General features: G+C 57.5%; 1 long non-coding RNA gene across 2 annotated transcripts; it reads right to left on the bottom strand.

The window, feature by feature from the left end:
• Positions 1-9,372: 9,372 nt before the first annotated feature.
• On the bottom strand, positions 9,373-15,647 carry LOC135190813 (uncharacterized). 2 transcript variants are annotated; one of them, XR_010308639.1, is made up of 3 exons: positions 15,526-15,647; positions 13,840-13,940; positions 9,373-10,227 (listed from the first exon to the last, which is right to left on the bottom strand). It is a non-coding gene; the product is annotated as an uncharacterized LOC135190813 (long non-coding RNA). The 2 variants fall into 2 exon arrangements; XR_010308640.1 differs by lacking the exon at positions 9,373-10,227 and adding an exon at positions 11,977-12,070.
• Positions 15,648-16,165: the final 518 nt, after the last annotated feature.

The raw sequence follows: 16,165 nt of genomic DNA, 5'->3' as shown, positions 1-16,165 counted from the left end.
CTCACAGGAGCTGCTGTCACGGAAGGGCTCCCGGGCAGGGTGCCGAGGAGAAGGGAAATCCTCCTGCCCGTGCCCAGTGAAGCACTTTTGCAACACAGAAAAGCTGCAGAAAGTGGTTCCTTGTCTTGGGAAATAGCTCTGCATTGGCACAGTTGCCCCATGGCTCAGCCTCATCCCTGGTGGGGAGGGAAGATCAACCTCCTGTCCCCACCACGGTGGCTGAATGCTCAGGGGGGTTTATCAAAGGGCATTTTTCGCTGCCACTCCCCACAGCCTGCCCCAAAATGTTGGGGTGGTGTTGGGTATCAAATGGGTGTGCAGGCCTGAGGTCTGCAGGGTGGCAGGGAGCAGGCAAGGACCCCTGGGGGAAGGGTCTTGCACCCAAAGAGTGGCTGGGAGATGTGCCTGTGCCCTGGCAGGGTGAGGGATCTGCACTGCCCTGAGCCAGGCTGAGCTGGGCTGCAGCTGCTGAGCGATGCCTTTGGGGAAGTCAAAAGAGAAGAGAGGGAAAGTGAAGGCTGGAAACTGCTCACGTTCCCGTGTCAGGAACCCTCAGCCTAAGGTTTCACCACTTCAGGGCTGGGAATGGCTGCAAATACCTCTCAGAAATGGGATATTTGTGTCCCCCTACCCCGAGCAGGGCAGGAGGGTGCTGGCAGCTGCCTGCAGAAGGCATCAGACAGGGAACTCCAATTTCCCTTTTGGTTCAGGTCTGGTAGAGCATCTGGGGGGCACTGTCTCAGCAAAAGCAGCTTTGCAAGTGCAAACAGAGCAGCTCTGTGCCCTGTGGAACACTAGTGCTGCAAAGGCAACCCAGCCTGGGCACCCTGAGGGCACCCTGCTGATCCCAGAGCCCCCAGCACCTCTTTAACCAAGCAGCCTGGGGATGGCAGCAGGACTAGAGAGGTGACTGTCCCCCTGTGCTCAGCACTGGTGAGGCTACACCTTGAGTAATGCAGTCAGTTTGGGCCCCTCACTCCAAGAAGACATTGAGGTGCTGGGGTGGGTCCAGAGAAGGGCAATGAAGCTGAGGAAGGGTCTGCAAACAGGGCTGGGCAGAAGCAGCTGAGGGAGCTGGGGGCATTGAGTCTGGAGAAGAGGAGGCTGAGAGGAGACCTCATTGCTCTCTACAACTAACTGAAGGGAAGTGTAGAGGGGTGGGGGTTGTTCTCTTCTCCCAGGTCACAACTGATAGGACAAGATGAAGTGGCCTGGAGTTACACCAGGGGAGGTTTGGGTTGGACACTAGGGAAAAAGCCTCTGCTGAGGAGGTTCCCAAGGACTGGAACAGGCTGCCCAAGGCAGGGGTTGAATCCTCACCTCTGCATGTATTTGATGGTGCTCAAGGCCATGGTGTAGTGGTGGCCCTGGCAGAGTTAGGAAATGGTTGGGTTTGGTGATCTCAGAGCTCCTTCCCACCCAGAGTGATGCTGTAATTTTGTGCTTTCCAAGGTGACCTCAGGCATGGTTTGCATCTTGCATCTGAGGAAGGTGACAGAGTTGTGCTACCTGACACTGCCTGCCCACAGGGGAGCAGAGATGCCTCAAGGAAGCTTTGCTAAATTTCCAACGCCCTTCCTAAAATATCCTCTTGATGTAGGTGGAAAGTTCCACACCCCCACACCCCCCCAAACCTCAGCCTGCAGTGCCTCACTGGGAAAGCCACCAGCATGTCACAGCGACCAGTGGTGACATCAGCACAGAGTCATAGAACCAAGCAGGTGGGAAGAGAGCTCCAAGCTCCTCCAGTCCAACCTAGCACCCAGCCCTGCCCAACCAACCAGACCATGGCACTAAGTGCCCCAGCCAGGATTGGCTTCAACACCTCCAGCCACGGCCACTCCACCACCTCCCTGGGCAGCCCATTCCAATGCCAATCACTCTCTCTGACAACAACTTCCTCCTCACATCCAGCCTAGACCTGCCCTGGCACAACTTGAGGCTGTGTCCCCTTCTTCTGTCCCTGGCTGCCTGGCAGCAGAGCCCAACCCCACCTGGCTACAGCCTCCCTGCAGGCAGCTGCAGACAGCAATGAGCTCTGCCCTGAGCCTCCTCTTCTGCAGGCTGCACCCCCCCAGCTCCCTCAGCCTCCCCTCCCTGCTGCCTCAGCTCCATCTCCCACCCCGTGGTGGTTCCCCGTTTTCCCTTGCCTGGGCTGAACCCTGCTGGAGCAGAGCCGGGGGGGTGGGAGGGAGGCAGATCACAGGAGGTGCTTTGCAGCCCTGCCTAACCCAGCAGCTTTCATCCACGCCAGGGTTTTCCCCACCTGTCCGCGGGCAGGCTGAGCTCTGCAGGGTGGTGCCAGCAGAGGGGGGCTGGTGCTAGTTCTCCAGCAAGAGAATGGTTTGGGTGGGAAGGGACCTTTAAAGGTCCTCTTGTCCAACCCCCCTACACACACACACACCTTGCAGTGAGCAGGGACATCTTCAACCAGATCAGGTTGCTCAGGGCCCCATTAGGTTTGACCTTAAATGTCTCTAGGGATGGAGTCAGGAGTGGTCCCAGTTGCACACAAAGGCCTGGGCAAGGAGCAGCTTTTCCCATGCAAGTTGTTGGTCCCCCCTCTGTGATCACAGAAACATCCAGGCTGGAGAAGCCTCTCAGGATCACCAAGTCCAACCTATAAACCTACTCTACAAGATTCACCTCAAACCATCACAGGCTGAGAGGATGGCAGGGGATGGAAGGGACCCAAAGAGCTCGTCCAGTCCAACCCTCTGCCAGAGCAGCACCATCCAATCCAGCTCAGGGCACACAGAACACATCCAGACAGGCCTGCAAAGGCTCCACAGAAGGAGACTCCACAGCCTCTCTGGGCAGCCTGTGCCAGGGCTCTGGGACCCTTCCAGGCAAGAAGTTCCCCCTTGTGCTGAGCTGGAACCTCCTGTGCTGCAGCTTCCATCCATTGCTGCTTGTCCTGTCCCAGGGAGCAGTGAGCAGAGCCTGTCCCCCCCTCCTGACCCCCAGCCCTCAGAGAGTTACAGACATTGATTCAATCCCCTCTGAGTCTTCTCTTCTGCAGACCAAACAGCCCCAGGGCCCTCAGCCTCTCCTCACCAGGCACTGCTCCAGTCCCCTCCTCATCCTCATGGCCCTCTCTTGGACCCTCTCAGCAGGTCCCTGTCCCTCTCCAACTAGGGAGCTCAAAACTGAAGGCAGTGCTCAAGATGAGGTCTCAGCAGAGCAGAGTAGAGGGGGAGGAGAACCTCCCTGGATCTGCTGGACAGACTCTGCCTAATACACCCCAGGCTCCCGTGGGCCCTCTTGGCCCCAGGGCACATTGCTGCCCCACGGATAACCATACCCCCACGCACCACACCCAAACACCTCCAGGGCTGGGGACTCCACCACCTCCCTGGGCAGCTCACTCCAGTCCCTGACCACTCTCTCCCTGAAAAACATTCTCCTAATGTGCAGTGTAAACCTCCCCAGCCTCAGCTTGAGGCCATTCCCCCTTGCTCTGTCTCCAACCACCTGCTCTGTCCACCAGACTTTGTGGCAACCCACGGGAGAAACAGTGAGGATCCTCCAGCACTGAGCAACCTCGACCTCTGCTGCCAGCAGCTCCCCCACAGCAAAGCCATTCTGAGGGGCTCAGCCTCTGCTCCTGCCTAGAAACTCTCCCACAGGCCCACACCATTATTCCCCAGCACCCCAAGGTTCATTTGCTCCTTGCAGCTATTCACCACTTTCACTTTTATGAGTAGCTCAGGGCAATGCCACTCCACAGCAGGGACCTGCTTGGGTCCCTTTGAGCAGGTGGCCTCCAGGTTGTGCTGCTTCTGCTTCTTCTTTGGGTTATTTTTTTAACCCTTCTTCTTTCACATTGGCTCTTCCCTGAAGTGTCTCAGTGAGGGGGAGATGTGAGCTTGCCCAACTCCCCCCCTCCCTCTCCCAATAAGTCAGGTGCTCGTAGAGCAGCTCCAAACCCCAAGCCCCCAGGAGGGCTCAGCCTGTGGATTCCCCCAGCCCTTGCACAGCCCTTTAGGCACAGAACAAATCCTCAGACTTGGAGCAATTAGTCACAGGCTGGAGATGATGCAGGAGATACTTCTCTGCTTTCTGGCTATGAACTCAGACAAGGCAAACGTGATGTTATTCAGGGGCTGCTGCTGAGTGCCTGGATGCTCCTCAGCCATCCCCAGCAGCTTGGAAGGGGACCCGCGGCTGCTCCCCCCCCCCCCCCCGAGCCCCCACCCCTGTGCTCCCCAGCATGAGCTCATGGCTGCTTTGCAGAAGTTGCCCACAAGAAGCTGATGTGCAAGCAGGAGCTGCCTGTCTGCCCGGGTCAGCTGCTGACACCACCAGCAGGCTCCTCGCCCCGGCCCAGACAGCAGCCTGGGAAGTTGAAGCAGTTCAGCAGCAGGTTGAGGCTGGAGACAAGAGAAATGGAGAACTTGCCCAGACATAACAGTAGCAGCTCTCAGTCCCACACAGGCAGCCAGAGGAGTGGGGAGAAAGGGGATCTGATATTTGGGACACAACCTCAGCCAGGTCCTGGGCTCTGAGCTGCTCTGTGTCTGCCTGACCCTCCAGAGCTGGTGGCTTTGGAGGATGCTCTCACATTTGCTGCTCCAACCAAGCTGCGAGCCCTCGCTGGCAGGAAATGTGAGCTCTGGGAGAAGGCATTGGCAGGGGAAGCAAAATGTCTGTGCTCAGTCTGCTGCTCACCACAGCCTTCCCCAGGAACCCTGGGCAGGCTGTGGGGGGGCTCCCCAGCCACTGCTGCACTTCCCCATCTCCCAAACCTCGACTGGGGCAAACCTCCTACGCCAGAGCCTGCCACCAACACAGCCCTGACACCACCTTCCCATCTCTGGAGCACATCCCAGTGGCCCTGCTCGTGTTGGGAATGGAGCTGAGGTGCTGGGGGGTGTCCCAGCAGCCTGCTGAGGAATGAGGAGCTGGGGCTGGAGCTGCTCCTCCCAGCCTGGCACTTTTGCTGGGTTTTATGGGGAAAAAACCTCCCACAACCAAACCCAAGGTAGGGCTCCCTCGTCCAGGGAGGCTTTCCAAACCCACCCAGGGCTAATAACAACAAGGTGCTTAATTAGAGGCTTCAAGGGAATTGGGCACAAAAGTGGCCAGTAACATGCAAAGGAGCTGCAGAACAAGGGCTCAGTTTCTGGAGCAGCAGATCCAGTTAGGCCTTTCCATTCCCTGCCTGGCACTGGTGAAGGAGAAGGGCAGAGCCTTTCCCCACATGGTGCTGAGGGATGTGGGTTGGTGGTGGCAGTTTGGGCCATGCATTAGTGGCTGTGGTGGTGCTGGGTCCATGGTTGGACTCAGTGATCTCAGAGGACTTCTCCAACCCAAACAATTCCATGTTTCTAACTCCCATCTAACAGGCACAGGGAGCTGCTGGCTCCATCCTGGGCTGCTGGTGATGCTCCCAAGGCCGTGAGGGAAACCTCTTGCAAAGCCCTGCCCAAGGCTGGTTAACACAATGAGTATCTTTTAGCAACCATCTCCCCCCAGCCCACAAACACAGGCACTGGCACACAGAGAGCTTGCAACACCCTTTGTCTGTCTGTCTGTCCTTGTGCCAGACTGAGTCCTGGCCAGGACCCAGGAGGCACAGAGAAGCCAGGGCAGATTTTGGTCCAGGGCTGTGCTGTTAGCATCATTCCTACCATTTTGGTTTGGTTTTGTTTTTAGAAGCTATTTTAACACAAACCATTCAGCCTCGTGAAGTCACCTCCCACTAGAGCTGAGTTCAACACACACAGAGCCCCTGGAAAGCCACCCAAAAGGCAGCTCCAGAGCCCTGAATCCCAGCAGCACCAGCAGAGGAGACCCTTGGAGGGTGCATCCTTCCTGGCTGGTCTCCCTGTGCTGACAGCTCGTGGTTAGGAGGTCCAACCCCATCAGGATGCTAAAGGCAGCAGTGAAAGCTCATTGAGGGTGGTTGGTGCCCCAGGGCCCATCAGAGTGGGTTGGGGGATGCAGGGTGGGGTTGTTGGGGATCCCACTGCTGGTGGGCATTTGGGGCACCACCAGCATGCCCCCTGGCACCCACTGCCCTGAGTTGTGGCTGGTGGCACCTCAGGGACACAAATCCCCTGTGGGATGCTCTTCAGCAGGGTGATGTGCCCATCTAGGCTGGCAGAGGGGCCCTTGCCATGGGAGAGCTTCACCTCCCCAGGTGGAAATAGAAACCCCAAAGCCTTTTACCCCTCCTCACAGGATCCATCTGTGGAATGCTCAAATGGGTCAGGTGGGATCATAGAACCATCCAGGTTGGAAGAGACCTCCAAGATCATCAGGTCTGGAAGCAATCTCAGAGCTCATCTGCTCCAACCTCCCCACCATGGGCAGGGAGAGCTCTCAACTAGACCTGGCCTTGAACACCCCCAGGGAGGAGCCCTTCTAGGGTTCCACCACCCTCCTGCTGAAGAACTTCTTGCTCAGATCAGAACTGCTTGGGCTGGAAGAGCCCTTTAGGCTCATCCACTCCAACCCTCACCCCAGCCCCACCGTGGCCATTAAACCATAGCCCCAAGTGCCATGGCCACAGGTTTCCTAACACCTCCAGGCCTGGGGACTCCACCACCTTCCTGGGCAGCCTATGCCAACCTCTGACCACTCTTGCAGCAAAGAAATTCTTCCTAACACCCAACCTAACCCTCTCCTGGTGCAACTTGAGGCCATTCCCTCTCATTCTATCATCTCTGGGGCTCTCCTGCACTGGGGCAGTTGACCCAAGCTCCTTTTCCAGTGTCTCCCTTCCCAACTGAAACCCTTTTCATGGGTTCCCCCCCTCAGGTCTCTCCCTTTCTCCTCCTCTTTGGGTTGTTTTTGTATTTGATTTTACAACAGCCTGAGTAATCCATTCCTCATGTTGCAAACACACTCTCTGCTTCCAGTGGGAATGGAAAATCCTTCTTTCTTTTTTATTTTCCCTTTTCTCTTTAATATGTTTATGTTATGGAAAAATCCCCCCAGACTGCAGCCGCCCTGCCTGGCCCTCTCCCTGGGACAAAGAAATTAAAGCACTCCTAGCAAGACAAGGGCAGAGGAGGAGGAACAGGAGGAGGAGGAGGAGAATGCTGTGGTTGAAGGCTGTGCCTGGCACCCCACAGACTGCTGTGGTGGCCACCGTGGGTGGTGCTCAGGCTGGGAGAGCGTCACAGCCTCGCTAGGGTCTGGTCACCCTCAGGCTGCCTGCACCTCTAATACTGGGGTCAGTTTTGGGGCCCCTCGCTCACAGAAGGACATGGAGGGGCTGCAGTAGGTCTAGAGAAGGGCAATGAAGCTGGGGAAGGGTCTGGAGAGGGCTGGGGAGGAGCAGCTGAGGGAGCTGGGGGCGTTCAGCCTGAAGAAGAGGAGGCTGAGGGAGACCTTCTGGGTGCCCACAGCTCCCTGAAAGGAGGCTGGAGCCAGGTGGGGGTTGGGTTTTGCTCCCTAGTATCAGCTGATAGAGGGAGAGGAAATGGCCTGAAACTGCCCCAGGGGAGGTTTAGGTTGGACTTGAGCAATTTCTTTCCTCACAGAGTGGTCAGGCACTGGAATCACAGTGCTGAGCCCCCAGGGCTGCTCTCTGTGTACCACTGGGGTTACACTAGAGACAGGGCAAGGTCAGTGGCTCTTGGCCAAGGACTGGAGCTAAAGGCTGCCAGGACCTCTGGGATGAATGGGCTGGGAGTGTGAACTCAGCCACAGGCCTTTGCCTGCTCCATCCCCAGCACGTCAGGGATGAAGCAGCAGAGCCAAAGAAAATGAAAGTGTGGTGTGAAGAGCTCAGTCCTCTGGATCCTGATGGACACCTCCCCCACAGCCACATCTTCTTCCCACTTTGGCCATGCAGCGGTTCAGTGGCAGTGGTTAGCAGCAGTGGTGGATTGTGGTTGGACTTGATGATCTCAAAGGTCTGTTCCAGCCTCAGCTGCTCTATGCTCCTGCGATTCTACCCCCCGGAGAAAAATCAGGTGCAGCAGGAGGGGGAGGGGATGTGCCTGCCTAGGGCTGAGCCCTGTGCCCCACCCTCGCCATCTCCAAACCGCCCCCAGGGACCTCCTGGCAGGTTCTGCAGTGTTCTCCCCTGCTCGCTGAGCAGTTTGCGCGGCCGCGGCTGCAGCTCATCGCTTCAGCTGGGAAGTCGCATTCCTGCCGCTAATGCCAACCAGCTGTGGGTGGGAGCCTGCAAGCACACAGCTCAGTCTTTGTTTCCCAAACCAGACGTGGCCAAAACAGTGGACCACAAACCCTGACGACATATCAGAGGAGATCAAGCCTGAGAAATCATCATGAATTAAAGCGCTCAGCAAAGGGGAACCAACGCCACTGCCTCTCCCCTCCTATTAGATCATGACAAGGTGATGAGAGACAAAGGATTTATGCTCCTGCCCACACCCCCCCCACAGATACTGAAATAAAAGGAATCACAAAATAAGAGAGAGAGAGGGAGAGGGAGAGAGATGGCACCAGCCGGCAGGGATGGCTTGGAACAGGCAGTCCGGAGCTGGGGAGCTCCGAGCACACAACCCCTCCCCAGGAGGGGAGGAGCAGTGGAAGCACAGCAGATCGTGTGGCCCTGTGGACCTGTGCACCAGCAGCTGGGGGGGGGGGGGGGGGGGGGGGCACTGGGCTTCCCCATGCCCTCCAGCCCCAAGGAGCTGGGGCAAAAGGAGGGTTTGAAGAGTGGGAGGAGGTGCCAGGATGTGGGGGGCAGTGAGAGGCAGTTCTGGCTGGGCTGTGGCTGCAGTGGGCTCCTGGGTGTGCAGACACAGAATCATGGAATGGGTTGGAAGGGACCTTTAGAACTTACCCAGTGCAACCCTCTACAGTCAGCATGGACATCCCCAGCTGGAGCAGGTTGCTCACAGCTCCAAACAGCTTGACCTGGAATGACTCCAGGGATGGGACATCTCCCACCTCTCTGGGCAGCCTGGGCAAGGTGTCACCACCCTCAAGCACCTCTCCCTTCTCTCCAGCCTGAATCTCCCTCTTTCAGTTCAAACCATGCCCCCTTGTCCTGGCACAACAGGCTCTGCTCTAAGGTCTGTCCCCAGCTTTCTGCTCAGCTACTTGAAGCGCTGAGAGGCCACCAGAAGGTCTCCCTGGAGCCTTCTCTTCTCCAGGCTGCACAACTCCAACTCTCTCAGCCTGGCCTGAACAGCAGAGGGATTTCTCCTCCGGGAGTGCTCCTTCTCTCCCCAGCTCTGCCTCTCTCCCACCTGCTGACACGGAGCACTCTGGCTGCGGGCAGGGCTGGTCCTACAGGCTCCTATCTCCCAGCCCAGTGCTCAATCGCTGCAGACCCTCCGGCGATGTGGTGCTGGGCGGCTGCTACCCACAGAGAAGCCTCCACAGGAGGCAGAGGGTGAGGGAAACCTCCTGTCTGCAGCCAAACGCAGCAGCAGAGCTTGGGGACAGCACCACACCGGCTCGGCGTGCCCGGTCAGTGCCTGCTGCCGCAGCTGGCTCTGCCAGAGGCATTGCCCAGCGCTCGGCGCGGCAGGAGCGAGGAGAAAACCGGCTCGAACTGCTGTCAAGTTGCAGCTTCTGTGGTCGGGAAGAGGCAGAAATCCATTACAAGGAGGTGAGCCGAGCGGGAACCCTGCGGTGGGCACTTACAGGAAGGGTGGAGAAAGGAACCTCCGCTCGGGGTGAGCCAGGGCCAGCACCTGCGTCCCGGCGGGAGAGGGAAGCCGCTGGGGACACGGCGGTGAAGCAGGGAGAGGCAGGGCAGGGCAGCGGGACACGGCAGGGACAGCGGGACACGGCAGGGCACCGGGACACGGCAGGGACAGCGGGACACGGCACGGGGCAGCGGGACACGGCACGGGGCAGCGGGACACGGCACGGGGCAGCGGGACACGGCAGGGACAGCGGGACACGGCACGGGGCAGCGGGACACGGCACGGGGCAGCGGGACACGCGTGGCACGGGCAGCGGGACACGGCAGGGACAGCGGGACACGGCACGGGACACGGCACGGGACACGGCGCGGGGCAGCGGGACACGGCAGGGACAGCGGGACACGCGTGGCACGGGCAGCGGGACAGCTCCCGCACGCCCCAGGGTGTGACAGCCTCAGCCCACAGCAGCTGCGAAGCTCTGACTGAGCCATGCTGGTGATGCATGAGGGAAAGGCATGGAGCCAGGGACCTCGGGAGCAGAAGTGGCGGTGCAGCAGGGCAGTCAGCATCGCCACCTTCAGAAGCCAAAGGTGACTGGCACCAGCTCTACCACCATGGGGTTTTCCTCCTCCTCCTCCTGCAGCATCTGCTGGGGCAGGTTCAAGGTCAGGACAATCACAGAATTGTTTTGGTTGGAAAACACCTCCAAGGTCATGGAGTCCAACCCCAGCCCGAAGTCAATGTGCCCATGAGGACACGATGAGGAGAGAGGCAAAACCCTGCTCTAACATCACTGTTTTCTCTGGGAAGTGTGCATGGATGGGGACAGGTCATGAGCTGCTCCCACAGGCCTTTGGATTCACCAAAACCAAGTTAAAAAGCATCAAACCTCAGCAGCCAGAGCTTGGGAGAGGTGAACCAGCCCAGCAGAGGAGCCTGCCCATGCAGTCAGCAAGGCTGCCCAGGGCTCACCCAGAGACAAAACAACTCCCAGCCCTTAGCCAAAAGTCCTGAGAGCCTCTGAGCTGTCAGCATCTCACTGCTGCCTCCATGGAGCATCACAGCCTGTGGCTGTCCCCCCATGGACCCCTGCACCCCAGGGGTGCCCCTGCTGGTTTCCACTGAAGACACAGTGGTGGCTGTTGAGAAGCCAGTCCCTGTGGCCAAGGCCTCTCCATCCCTATAGCCATCAGCAACAAGGAACTGACTCCCAGCTATGACACTTGTGGTGTGATGACTTAGAGGATCCAACTGCCCCTGGCACGGTGGCTCCAGATGTCCCTGGAGGACACAGCTGGAGCCAGGAGCTGAGCTATGGGGTGCTCAGAGGGAGCAGAAGACAACACAGGCATTTTTTTTCCTTGCAAAAAGAGGGAGAGAAAAATGTCCCCAGGCAGGACCAGCCACGAGGTGTGGCCCTTGGGAGCAGCAGCTGCTTCCCAGTGCCTGCAGAGGGACTGCTCCCAGCAGCCTGCAGGGACAGGACCAGGGACAACGGTTTGAAGTGAGAGCAGAGCAGAGTTAGATTGGCTGTGAGGAACAAGTCCTGCAGCAGGAGGCTGCTGGAACACTGCAGCAGGTTGCCCATAGAGGTGGTGGAGAACTCAACCCTGGAGATATCCAAGGTGAGGCTGGACAGGGCTGTGGGCAACCTGCTCTGGTGGAGGTGTCCCTGCTGAGGGCAGGGATGAGCTTTGGAGGTCTCTTCCAATCCAACCCACTCTGTGCTTCTGCCATCTCACAACTTGGCTTTGGTCTCTGGGAGCAGTGGAGAGCTGCAAGGCAACCTCCAGGCCAAGCCAGTGCTGACCACCACCCATGGGGTTTGTGTCCCCAGCACCTGAAGGGAAATTCGTTGCAGTCCCCAGGAGATAATTTGCTTGGTTGTGACTCTGGCACAGGCCAGCAGGGACCTGTGCCACTGCTCCAGGTGGGACTCCTTCACCCACCCCATGGGAGTTAAAAAAAAAGGATTTTCTGGCTTGCCAATCTAAAGAGGGAAAAAAGCTTTGGGATCCTTTGGGATTTTTTCCCCTCTCCCTCCACTTCATTCCTTAAATATTTGCAGAGACAAACACCCATTTGCAGGGATGCAAACAAACCCAATGGCTGTGGCTGAATCCCCCAAAGCCAGGAGGAATTTCAGTGAGCCTCCACGAAGGCTTTGCAGCACTCACCCAAAAACATCTCTGCTGGGCAGGAGAAGACAAACTGAGCTCCTTAAAGACAACAAGGAGGCCTTGTACTAACACCAACCAAATGTTGCACCCTTTGGCCAGGTTCCATCCTTGGTGCAATCTTTTAATCCCTTCCCTCCCCACCCCTGTTTAGTAAAAAACTTTGTCTGCAACAAAGATTTTTTTTTGCCCTTTCATTGCTTTTATGGGATCCTATTTGTGTGGAGATGCAGGCAGGACATGAGCCTCTCCTGGCCCCCTCTGGTTGTGCTTTTCATGAGCAGGCCCAGTTAAACCCCAGCATTTCTTCATCTGGCTCGAGGAAGGGAGAAGTGTAGATTAAAAAGAGCCCTGCAAGTGGTTCTTATAAACTTCTCTTCTTCCCCTGCCATGGGACTGCCTTTAATTAGCTGCAGGGAGTACAAAGGACACATTTGTAGTGCCACCAGCCCCAAGAGGAGGGCATTCAGCTGCATGTGGCTGTTCTGCTTGTCCTGTGCTCCACTGCTCTGTGGCACTGACTCCCAGATTGGGTTGGAAGGGACCTTCAAGATCATCCAGTTCCAACCCCCTTGCCAAGGGCAGGGAGACTCTCTACTAGACAGGTTGGTCAAGGCCTCATCCAGCCTGGCTCTGAGCACCTCCATGGACAGGGCATCCACAACCTCTCTGGGCAATCTGCTCCATGATGCAGACCTGGTAGCTGGTCTGGATTTACCTCCCTCCATCTCCATCCCATCCCTGGCTCTTTCTGGTGTCTCTCCAACACCCTCTGCTCAGAGGGCTCAAAGGCAAGGGGATGCAGGGATCATAGAGTGGGATGAATGGGAATGGACCTCTGAAAGTCATCCAGTTCAACCTCCTCTGCAGTCAGCAGGAGCATCCTCCACTAGCTCAGGTTGCCCAGAGTCCTGTCAAGCCTCACCTTGACTATCTGCAGGGATGGGGCCACAACCACCTCCCTGGGCAACCTGTTCCTGTGTTCCACTACTCTGATGGTAAAGAGCCCAATGCAGGCTGACACCACAGACCCACCCCAACAGGACACACAACCTGCTGTGCTCTCCAGAACAGGCCAGGGTCTGGGCTGAGCTGATGCCTTTCTAGGTGGCCTCCTGTATTTTTCTATTTGGGGAGAGGTTTATATCCCCCTGTCTGGGTTCAGTGTGAAGTGCAAGCCACTGCTTGGCACCAGAATCTTCCCCCAGCCACAACCAGCTCAAGCTTTTGGTCCAGAACCACATCAGGAAGGCAAAATGCTCTGCCTGGCACCTCAGCAAGCATCCAGCTCCTTCCCAAAAAAGCCTCAGCACATGTCTGGGATCTGTGGTCCCAGCAGCTCCAGCCCACCCTGGCTCCAGAGCAGTTACAAGAGGACAGCAGCTGTGAACTGGAGGTAGGTTCAGCCTTGGGAACATCAGATCCTGCTGGGGGTGGGGACCAAGCAGGGGAGAAATTTGAGGAGAAGCCACCTGCTCTGCTGGGTGGTTTGCCCATCCCTAGACAACCAAGAGGGATGAGGGCATCGTGTCCTGGATTGTGCAGAGACCAGGAAGAGCAGGTTGAAGAAATCCCTCACCCAGTGAAGTGACCTCTTCAGCAAGGCTCTGCCTGTGTGTTTGCACGGCTGGAGCACTGCAGGTCAGTGACCACATCCACTCCAAGCTCAGCTGCAGCTCTGATGCCCCCCAGCTCTTCCCCCCCTTGCATACCACCTTCTTCATTCAGGATCAATTCCCCTTTCCGCAGACTTTTGCTCCTCAGGCTGCGCCCACCCAGCTGCCAACTGGGATCAAACACATCAAACCAGCACCACTCAGCCCTGCCCCTGCCCAGCACTGCAGCCAGGTGGAAAAAGGGACAACGTAAAGGTGGGACCAAGCCACCCACCAGACCTGGGCAGACACAGCGGTGGCCTGGAGCATTGAGGAGCCAAGAGAAACCTCCAGCAGGCAGTGCCTGCAAAGCCACCCCAGAGCCTGCTGCTGGTTTGCTGCTTGGCAAGAAAATAAACAGACCAAATGCAAAGGCCAACAACATTTCCTGGCACCCAGGAACGGCAGAGCCTGCTCCGTACTCACCACGCAGGAGAGCGGAGGAGTGGGTGGCGAAGGAGGCGAAGATGCTGGTGGATGCCATCCTGCCCTCATCCTCTGCCTCATTCCTCTGGAGGAGCCTCTGGCTGGCAGGATGGGAGGAAGAAGAGGAGAGATGGAAGAAGCAGCAGCAAGGAGGAAGAGGAAAACCCCACTGGTGGTGTAGGTAGCTCTGCCTGGCTGGTGGCTCTGTGGTCGGCACAGCAGAGCCTCTGGCTCAGCATCTGCTGGCTGGGAGAGTGCTGTCACCTGATCTGTGGCACCAACGGCCCAGAGAGATCCCTGCAGCCTCAGGGTGCTGGCCTGGGGGGGGTCCTTGTCTCCCATCATTTTGGTCTTAACCTAATTATGTTATGGTTTGCAGCTGGGGGCTCACAGGAGGCTCACTCAGGCTGGCAGCCGAGTGGCAGAGGGGAGCGGAGGAGCCACTTCTCTTTCATCACTTACACTGCTGCCTTAGGAGGGCAGGAGAAAGGAGCCCTTAGGTCCCTGACTGGGTGACTGCAGTAGTCATCCACCTCCAGGCCGTGGGTTCCTCCCTTCAGCTGCCTTTTGGGCCCCCACACTCCCCACTTGTCCGCATCCCAGCGCCCAGCCCTGCGCAGCTTTCCGCCTCCCGGCCCAGGCTGCTCCATGTGCCTGGAGGAGTGGCTGCTCTTCACCAGGGTTTGGGCTGGGTCAGCATGAGGCAGAAATGTGAAGCACATGCAGCAGGATAAACAGCACTGCCTGCCAAAGGGGCGGCAGGGGAAGGTGGAGACAGCCATAGAGTGGTCCGGGTTGGGAGGGACCTCCAAAGGTCACCCAGTCCAAGCCCCTCTGCAGCACGCAGAGACAGCCTCCAGCAGATCAGGTTGGACAGAGGGTTGGGATGAGGAGGAGGAAGAGGAGGAGGAAGGCAGTGGTCTGGCCTCCTGCTTTGCATAAATGGCAGCAGATTGAAAAAACCTCATATAAAAATGAAGTACTAAAAGGGCAACTGAGTAGCTGCAGGAAGCTTTCCAGCAGCACCAAACGTGCAGGACCACCTAAATGCTGGCACTCAGCAAGTGCTCCTGTCTGGAAGTGGAGCCTCCATCAGACCCTGGCTGGGGCCAAGGGGTTTTCCCAAGAAAAAAAAACCTGAAGATAAGTTTTCCCTAAGTGGGAAGAAAAGCAGAACTGAAACATGAGGCTTGGCCTTCTCTTTTCTCTGCTCCTCAGAAAGAGCCCAGGGAGCTCTCAGATGGAGCGAAGCAGATGCAGGCCAAGCTTCAGCAACCAAAATCCACAGGCAAACAGGATCCAAAGCAGCAGGCAGCAGCATCAGCTGGGGGCAGAAGGATGACCTCAAGGTGTTCAGGGCTTGGTGTTCATCACATCCTGCTGCTTGCTGTCATCATCCTCAGTTGAGTTCTCATCCTCCCCCTCAGCTCCCCAGCAGTGGGGTACACTCTCACCTGGCCCCATGGGCCAGGGCAGCTCAGCCCAGCAGCATCCCCACAGAGGTTGTGGAGTGTCCTTCTCTGGAGTCCTTCCAGCCCTGTCTGGATGTGTTCCTGTCTGACCTGCATTAGGTTTTCTGGTCCTGCTCTGGCAGGGGGCTTGGACTCGATGATCTGTGCATGTCCCTTCCAAGCCCTAAGATGCTGTGATCCCACTGCCCACCCCTGCCCTCCCAGCCCCACAAACCTCTTGGGCAGTAGCCAGGTTTCTTCAGGCTGGTTTGGGATTCCATAGCTCTTTCCTTGCAGAAAAGGGGTGGGAGACTCAGCCCTCACCTGCTCCAGGTCCTGCTGGGCTTGATGGGGAGAGAAGCCAAGATGAAGAGGAGGAAAAGAGCAGGAAGGTGCTTTTAAAATGTCTTCCCACTCCTCCCATAATTAGGTGCCAGCTGGGAGCTGTGGTTCAGCTGCACTGAGTTACAGCCTGCCCAACCATCACCAAGAGCAAGGCAGGGGGATGGGATGAGGCTTTCACTGTGCAGATGGGAAGCTGAAACCTGGGCTGAAGGGGCTTAAAATGGTTTTGGGGAGAGGATTAAAAGCAGGGAGCTGGCTCCTAACAGCAGCACAGCAGGGCTGTGCTGGGCTCTGTCACTTCAGCACGCAGCATTTTAGCCAACCCAGCCCCCAGCATCTCACCCACCTGTGCCAAAGCAGGAGAGGTTGTCCAGAGAACTCCCAGGTTCATGGAATGGGTTGGAGAGAACCTTCAAGACTATCCAGTGCCAACTCCCTGCCATGGGCAGGGACCCCTCCCACCAGCCCAGGTTGCTCAAGGCCTCACCCAGCCTGGCTTTGAAACCTCCAGGGAGAGGGCATCCATGAAC

The sequence above is a fragment of the Pogoniulus pusillus genome, chromosome 37 (assembly GCF_015220805.1).
Source record: "Pogoniulus pusillus isolate bPogPus1 chromosome 37, bPogPus1.pri, whole genome shotgun sequence".
Lineage (NCBI taxonomy): Eukaryota > Metazoa > Chordata > Aves > Piciformes > Lybiidae > Pogoniulus > Pogoniulus pusillus.
This window is presented reverse-complemented; position numbering and strand designations above follow the sequence as displayed.